This window comes from Canis lupus, chromosome 1, assembly GCF_011100685.1.
Source record: "Canis lupus familiaris isolate Mischka breed German Shepherd chromosome 1, alternate assembly UU_Cfam_GSD_1.0, whole genome shotgun sequence".
Classification (NCBI taxonomy): Eukaryota; Metazoa; Chordata; class Mammalia; order Carnivora; family Canidae; genus Canis; species Canis lupus.
In genome coordinates this window covers 28,510,897-28,520,091 of record NC_049222.1, presented here as the reverse complement: position 1 = coordinate 28,520,091, position 9,195 = coordinate 28,510,897, and the positions used below count along the sequence as shown (strand labels likewise).

At 35.4% G+C, this 9,195-nt stretch overlaps 1 long non-coding RNA gene across 1 annotated transcript in view; it reads left to right on the top strand.

Annotated features, from left to right (window-relative positions):
• The first annotated feature begins 5,708 nt into the window (after window positions 1-5,708).
• The window catches only part of LOC102152959, a 45,124-nt gene continuing 41,637 nt past the window's right edge, over window positions 5,709-9,195 (top strand). Inside the window, exon 1 of the long non-coding RNA XR_005353543.1 lies at window positions 5,709-5,850. This is a non-coding gene — a long non-coding RNA (uncharacterized LOC102152959). The remainder of the gene's footprint in view (window positions 5,851-9,195) is intronic.

Genomic DNA, 9,195 nt, shown 5'->3' with positions numbered 1-9,195 from the left:
GTGGGGAGAGGATACAGTGAAAAAAATAGCAGTAAGAGTTTGTCCTACTTTCTTGGGACCATACATCCTCCAAGCAAAGAGAAAAGTGCCCCTTTGAGGCATCTCTGAACCCTTCACTGTCAGCCTTAGCATTTGCAGAAGACCACTTTCTTTCACCTAGAGTCTAAACCAGGAAAATTCTGGAGCTCTAGCTGATACTCCTTACAGTTTTTGGCTGCCTTGAATCTAAGCCAGAGAACTTAAGGGGAAAAAATGGTGAAATTACCATTTGGGATCTCATCTTCTTCCCTACCATATCTGCTTATTTTTTAGAGTCCTCAAATATTTGTTCTATGCATTCTGCCCAGGATTTACATGTACATTCAGTGAGAAATACAGAGTAAAATGTACTCTAAATGACTCTCTCCATATTTATCCTCATCTCTGCACTTACAAAAACATGGCAACAAAGAGCTATACTTCTACTAAGTATTTTAATGCTGCTAAATGATGCTAAATTTTCATCTTAGGGAATAGAAACAATCTGAATATTCACCAAGTACAACCATGTACAACAGCAATTAAACTGTACCCAAACAAAACCCTCTAGCCAACAAATATTTAATAAAAAATTACAAGTAGACTATTGTGGGAGGGGAGGTTCATTGGGAGTTCACATAATTTTTTTTAATTGTCAAAATTTGGCTTACTGGTTAAAATATAGTAAGTCATTTTGTTTCTAATCAGTAATAATTATTTTCATAGTGTGACTTGGTCATGCAGTAAACTCAGTCTGGTGGCACTGATATAAAAAATATGTAGTGTTTAATGCCACTACTTTGTCAATAAATGCCTCAAGATGCCTCCTTTTCACATCACAAGTAAATACCATTTTTTTTGTTTTTAAAAAATTTTTTAATTTTTATTTATTTATGATAGTCACACAGAGAGAGAGAGAGAGAGAGAGAGAGAGAGAGGCAGAGGCATAGGCAGAGGGAGAAGCAGGCTCCATGCACTGGGAGCCCGACATGGGATTCGATCCCGGGTCTCCAGGATCACACCCTGGGCCAAAGGCAGGCGCTAAACCGCTGCGCCACCCAGGGTTCCCAAGTAAATGCCATTTTTAATTCTAGAGCAAGATTCTGAGGAAGAGGTGGAAAAAATTTGAGAAAGAACCTGCTCCAATACATCTCCAAATTAGGTGGCAAGATTAAACTTTTCCAAATGCAGAGTCATTTCTTTTGACTTACATCTCACTGCTTTGTTGATAACCCAAAATCCATGGAGCCAAGTTGTTGAATATCCAGTAGTTCACCGCCCAGACCCCCACTTTGGGATGAGGCTGCTGAGAACATCCACTGTCTTGCCCAAGGCTTGACCCATGTGGGACAGCCCACCTTGATCTATGAGCCAACGGTCAATGGATGCAGGGCAGAGGCAAAAGGGGGTAGGAGACCCACATCAATTCAAGAAAATTCTGTAGTGCCACCTGAGCTCCTGTGCTGTCTTTGGGATGACTGAAGACTGTTAATGCATTGCAGTTCTTGTTCTGCTCAAACTCGCTTCTAGTGTTGCTGCTGAGAGTGTTCCCCATTAATCCTCTTGCAAATAAATCTGCCTATATTGTCTGTTCCACAGAATTGGTCTAAGACAATTGAGCAAGAGGGAAGGAAAAACTCATATAAGCTAACAATATCCTTTTGTGAATAAGTTTTTCACATCACTTTTGGCTTTATAGAAGGAAATTAGGGCAACCCAAAGTACTAAATCACTAAGAGGCAGAGTGTAGGTGGAAATGCAAATCTTTGACTCAGTAATTTAACTCAAGATGATGTATCTAAAACAGTTACCAGAAAACGACACCAACATTCAGTTTCAAGGATGTTTGTTGCATCATTGTGAAAGACATGAAAACAATCTAAATGTCTAAGAATGGGGTATTTATTAAATAAATTATGGAAATATCATACGATGGCTGTTCCATCAAAGATCACGTTACATACTGTTAAGAGAAAAAAATTAACATAAAAGTTCTCAATTACACTAAAAATGCTTATTTATAGATATCCATTTTTAAGGTAATGATGATTGCTGTCTGATGAGAATATGAATAATTTTTATATTCTGATTTTATGAATTTTTACAACGAAACTTGTTATAACCAGAAAAATCATTTTATAAAAAACTTGTTTCAACAGATACATATCTACAGAAAATTTCTTAACAATTATAATGAAACATAAAAATATGCCTCTTAAATGTTCATCATACTTTTTTGATGAACTTATAGAATATTTCTTTTTTCTTTTTTTTTTAAAGATTTTATTTATTTATTCATAGAGACACACACACACACACACACACAGAGAGAGAGAGAGAGAGAGAGAGAGGCAGAGACACAGGCAGAGGGAAAAGCAGGCTCCATGCAGAGAGCCTGATGTGGGACTCGATCCAGGGTCTCCAAGATCACGCCCTGGGCTGCAGGCGGCGCTAAACCGCTGCGCCACCAGGGCTGCCCAATGAACTTATAGAATATTTCAATGATTGGAATTCATAGATACAAATTAAGAGAAGATTTCTTGGTTTATGGGGCTCAGGGGAAGCTAGCTCTATTTTGAAACTGAATTTTCAAAAAATACAAATATTTTTGAGTTCACAAGAATTTCTTTGGTGGCTAGAGCAGTCTGACACTCATGGTTTTAAAATATAGGACAGCCCAGGAGGCTCAGCGGTTTAGTGCTGCCTTCAGTCCAGGGCCTGATCCTGGAGATCTGGGATCAAGTCCATGTCAGGCTCCCTGCATGGAGCCTGCTTCTCCCTCTGCCTATGTCTCTGTCTCTCTGTCTCTCTGTGTCTCTCATGAATAAATAAATAAAATCTTTAAAAAAATAAATTAATTAAAATAAAATACAGAAGAATAAGCACTCCAAGTAACGACAAAATTGTATTAGGAATATAAAAAGACAGGGACAAATTCCTTATGAGATAATCTTTTATATGATTGAATAAGAATATATAAATAAATATACATTTAGGAATTGTACACATTTGTGCATATAAAGTATCAATAAATAAGAAAGGTGCAAAAATGGACCTGTGTTCTTTGAACTGGGTACATAATAACAAAGACAAAATATATTAAATAATGAAAAGCAAATATTATATAAAATTTATGATGATGACCATTACTTAATACATTTGAAATTACAAGGCTTATATACACACACACACACATATATGTGTTTATAGTGTGTGTGTTTATATATATAATGTTTTAAATGTTTATAGTGTGTGTGCATATATACATATACATATATAAACATATATGTGTATATATAAGCATATATGTGTGTATATATATATACACACAAATTATATATATGTGTGTGTGTGTGTGTGTATATATATATATATATATAATAAGGATATTCTTTGGCACAATGAAAGTCAGTTTTGCTTGAAGCTTAGTAAAAGGTTAAAAGACCAACAAAAGTGGGGGCACCTGGGTGTTTCTTTTTTTTTTTTTTAATTTTTATTTATTATGATAGTCTCACAGAGAGAGAGAGAGAGAGAGAGAGAGGCAGAGACACAGGCAGAGGGAGAAGCAGGCTCCATGCACCGGGAGCCCGACGTGGGATTCGATCCCGGGTCTCCAGGATCGCGCCCTGGGCCAAAGGCAGGCGCCAAACCGCTGCGCCACCCAGGGATCCCACCTGGGTGTTTCAATGATTGAGCATCTGCCTTCAGCTCAGCTTGTGATTCCAGGGTCCTGGGATGGAGTCCCACATCAAGGCTCCCTATGGGGAGCCTGCTTCTCCCTCTGCCTGTGTCTCTCATGAGTGAATAAATGGAGAAAGAAAGAGAAAGAAAGAAAGAAAGAAAGAAAGAAAGAAAGAAAGAAAGAAAGAAAGAAAGAAAGAAAGAAAGGAAGGAAGGAAGGAAGGAAGGAAGGAAGGAAGGAAGGAAGGAAGGAAGGAAGGAAGAAAGAAAGAAAGAAAAGAAGAAAGAAAGAAAGAAAAAGAGAGAAAGGAAGAAAGGAAGAAAGAAAGAAAGAAAGAAAGAAAGAAAGAAAGAAAGAAAGAAAGAAAGAGGAAGGAAGGAAGGGATTTTTTTTTTCAAATATTTTATTTATTTATTCATAGAGACACAGAGAGAATGAGAGGCAGAGACACAGGTTGAGGGAGAAGCAGGCTCCATGCAGAGAGCCCAACGTGGGACTCGATCCAGGGTCTCCAGGATCACACCCTGGGCTGCAGGCACGCTAAACTGCCACGCCACCGGGGTTGCCCAAGAAATGAATTTTTTAAAATGAATTTTAAGCATATCACATATCCTCATATACAACTGTTTTTTCTTGTTTTACTTGTGGCAAATGAATTGCCACATCAAAATGGAGAAAAAGAGATAGCAGGGAAGAAATGTGAGTGGCAGCATATAGCCAAATTCAGGAAAGTACAGGATACATTCATTGAAAGAAAGGAAAGGTCTTAATTTCATTGAGACCCACGGAAGCTGTAAAGCAGCTAATATGCAACATCACTACTTCTATTTACACTGCCCTAACTGACGTGAGACGTCAAGATCATTCTCTTTAATAGAAGAAGCAGGATAAAATTCTCATGGAATTAGCTGTGGGTCACACAGAGGAGTGATTCAGAAAAACAGACTAATGATGGTACAGCAGTGATGAAGGAAACAATGAGACAATAATAGAAAATGTGATTTTGCTGTATCTTAGTGGCAATGGATTTGTATTTCTTAATTCACTTAGCTAGAAAACTTTGGCTCATGGCTGAAAAATAATATTTAAGTTAGGAAATGGATTATGTCTTATCCTGTTTTATCTAAAAACAATTTTGTAGAGTACCATACAGCATCAGTGGATTGGAGCCACTTTTACATCCATAATCATTTTAAGAAGTTAGTGAATCCAAGTTTATGATAAAAATTGCTCTTCATTACTAAAAGTGTGCTAACAAGTGTGTGGCTATTTCCATGTTGGTAGTGACTTCCAATCTATCAGATCTCTTGGTTTGCCTCCTTTAAGGTGTTTTTCCTTTTTTTCCCTAATGATTACAAATGTTTGGAATATCCACCAAACCAAGAAAGAAAAAAAAATAAATGTGAAAAAGAAACAGAATGTCAGTGAGATTGACTTTTAAACTGGGAGACGGGAAGGTTTTACATAAGTAAACCTAAGCCTCAGCTCCAGAATTTGCTCTAGAATCCTAGAATGCAGTAAATATAAGGTTCTACTGAATAGAGCCTTTATGAGAGACCTATCCTAGTGAAGGCCGCATAAAAAGCTACTTCATTTTCACTGTGTTTTGTGTCACATTTTCTACTCATTAAAAATTAGCAAAAGAAATATTTCAAAAATAATTTCTAAAAAATAGTGGCTCTGTTGGTTCAGCATCTATCTCTTGATCTTGGCTCAGGTTCATGATCTCATGGTTGTGAGTTCAAGCCCCATGTTGGGCTCTGTGATGGGCGTGGAGCCTACTTTAAAAAAAAAATTCTCAATGAGTCTGAAGTCATGGAAATTCTAAGAGCTGAGAACATATTCTGACATGTGAATGACATGATTCTTTAGTATAAAGGAATTAACCAGAAAAAAGTAGGTATTCCTCTGCATGGTAATCTCCATTTACAATGAAATAAAGTATGGTCAAAGGGATAATTTAAGGATCAGAGGCTCATCAAGCCCTTCTTTACATGGAAGCATAATCAATTTTCTATGACATCACACTAGGGAGATTCTCTTAAAAGTATACACTGCATAGTGACCTTAAAATAGCAGCCTAAAGCAGCTGACCAGAATAATTCACTGGTAACCAGCCCAACAGCTGTCTGGGGTTCTAGATTTACAAGGTAAGTATAAACATGAAAATGTTTGTGAAACTCTTTCAGCCTAGAGAGCATTTTAAGGGAATTTTTCAAAACAAATAATTTCGAAGTTCTGGGAGAGAACGCCATGAAGAGCTTCAGTAAAATTTAGTTGAGACTTTTAGTCCATAAGTAAAAATTAAAAGTGATTTTTTCTAGTTTTATTGAGGTATGAGGTAACAATTGTACGTATGTAGGTTGTACAATGTGATTTTTTTAAGTTGTACAGCATGACGATTTGATACACAATGTGAAATGATTACATAACCAAGTTAATTAACATATATTTTAACTCATATAGTTACCTTTTGTATGTGATTGTGGTAAGAACACTTAAGAACACTACTCTCTTAGCAGATTTCAAATATACAGTACAGTATTATTAACTATAATCATGATGCTGTACATTACATCCCAAGTACTTTTTCATCTTATACTTGAAAATTTATATTCTTTGATTAACATTCTCCCCTATTTCCTCTATCCCACCCCCAACCCCTGACAACCACCAGTCTACTCTCAGGCTCTATAACTTAGACTTTTTTAGATTCCAAATATAAGTGAGATTATATAGTATTTCACTTTCTGTGTCTGGCTTACTTCACTTAGCATACTGTCTTCTGGGTTCATCCATGTTTTTGCAAATGGCAAAATTTCCTTCTTTATTATCACTAAATAATACTTCATTGTGTATAGGTATTACATTTTCTTTATCCATTCATTTATCAACTGACTTGTAAGTTGCTTCCATGTCTTGGATATTGTGAACAATGCTGCAATGAATATGGGAATGCAAAGAGCTCTTTGAGGTGCTGATTTCATTTCCTTTGGATTGATATATCCAGAAATCAGATAGCTGGGTCATATGGTAGTTCTATTTTTTTGTAGTTCTGTTTTTAATTTTTTGAGGCAACTCCATGGTGTTTTCCATAGGGGTGGACCAATTTATGGTTCCCATCAACAGTGCACAAGTTTTCCCTTTGTTCCTCATCCTCACCAACACTTGTTATCCCATCTTAATGACAAATCTCTAATAGTGAGGTGATATCTCATTGTGGTTTTGATGATGATTAACAATGTTGAACACTCTTTCATATACCTGCTGCTATTTGTGCGTCTTTTTTGAAAAAATGTCTATAGGTCCTTTGCCCATTTTTTAATCAAGTTACTTGTGGGTTTTTTTTTTTTTTTTTTTGGCTGTTAAGTTGCATAAGTTCCTTATATAGTTTTTATATTACCCTCTTTTCAGATATATGGTTTGCAAATATTTTCTCCCATTCTGTAGGTTGCCTTTTCATTTTCTTGATTATTTCTTTTTCTGTACAGAAGATTTTTAGTTTGATATAGTTCCATTTGTTTATTCTTGCTTTTGTTGCTGTACTTTTGGTGAAATAGTGGAAAAATCATTGCCAAGATTGATTCAAGGAGACTACTTGCTGTTTTCTTCTAGCTTTATGGTCTCAGGTCTTACATTTAAGTCTTTAATAAATTTTGAGTTAATTTTTGTATATGGTATAAAAGTCCAAATTCATTCTTTTGCATGTGAATAACAAGTTTTCACAACATTTCCCTTTTCCCATTGTACATTCTTGGTATCCTTATGAAGGATAATCCACCATATATGTGTGGATTTATTTCTGGACTCTCAGTTCTGTTCAACTAGTTTGTATGCCTGTTTTTATGCTGATACCATATGATTTTGATTAATATAGCTTTGGAATAGAGTTTGAAATCAGGAAGTGTGATGCCTCCAGCTTTTGCATTTATTTGTCCTCCTTCTTGTCCTTTCGGGTCTTCCTACTAGAGAAAAATTATTCTGGACAATGCCTTAGCCCCATCGGCTGTCCTCCTCCAAGGTAAAAAAATAAAATAAAATAAAATAAATAAAATAAAATAAAATAAAATAAAATAAAATAAAATAAAATAAAATAGCTGAAACTTTGTTACCTAGTAGTGGATTAAAATGAAAACATGAAACGCATTGCCATGGTATATAGCTATTCATTTTGTAAATATTGTATAATATTATATAACTATTGTATAAAAGATTAAGCCAAGTCTTCCAATATGTTTCATCTTTATGGGTAGCCTGAGTGGCTCAGTGGTTTAGCGCCACCTTTGGCCCTGGGCATGATCCTGGAGACCCAGGATCGAGTCCCAAATTGGGCTCCCTGCATGGAGCCTGCTTCTCCCTCTGCCTGTGTCTCTGTCTCTCTCTGTGTCTCTCATGAATGAATAAATAAAATCTTTAAAAAAAATTTCATCTTTATGTTAAGGCAAAATATGAGATATTTAATTCATTAATATTAATTAATAATAGCATATTAGAATAATATTATGCTGTGGACTACGTAGGTTTTTTACTATTCCATGAACATAATTTTTGCTTTTCCATGGTTCTGCTTTTGTTAATGTCATTCCAGTGCCTTGGTGTCACAGAGACTTTCAGAAAAAGCAAATGAAATTATAACAATCCTCATCCCCATTTAACTATATGGTAATTGTGTTTGTCTACAGGAAACTGAAATTTGGTAAACATATATAATAAGTCCCTGATTACAGTAGTCAGTATTTTTTAAAGAATTTATTAAGTGCCATTTCTAGGTCCTTTCTGTGCAGTTTCTCATTTCATTTTTATAATATCCTTAAAATGTAGGTTCTACTTATATCCTGTTTCACGGATGAGGAAGCTGAGGCACCCAAATAAATTTATCTTGCTTAAGGTCATACAAGTAGTAAGTGTAATATTTGGAGTAATATTCGAGTAATTTGGTTCTGGGGCTGTGTACTCAACTACCTCACTATATTGCCTCTTCCATATGTTATTACCTGGCATCTCACAAATCCTGAAGATATCTTCAAGACATCAGTTTTGCTGTATCCCCAGTGAATACTTTTATAGTCCTACCCCATTCACACTGCTATAGAGATGAAAAACAGCTCCTTTGAGGCAAATGGGTACTTTGTCTATGGAATGACACCTTCATATGTTAAATAAGTCTTATTAAAACATCCAATTAAATTTCATACATGTTAGATAATACATATGAATCTTGTCTTATTTTATGTCTTTTCCTTGCAAAGAAAGAGACATTAATCATTTTGTATTGCTTTGTTATATATAAAATATTATATGGTCAGAAACTTATGAAAAGTTTAAGGAAAACAAATGCCACCATCCTTCAACCCAGCAATAACCCTAGAGAGAATCACAGATTCTCTGATTCCATATATTGTTTTACATAAATCACAGACGTAGAAAGATACATGTCACTTACAGATGACAAAAACATACTGGTAAATATATATATATATTTTTAATTTTTTTAT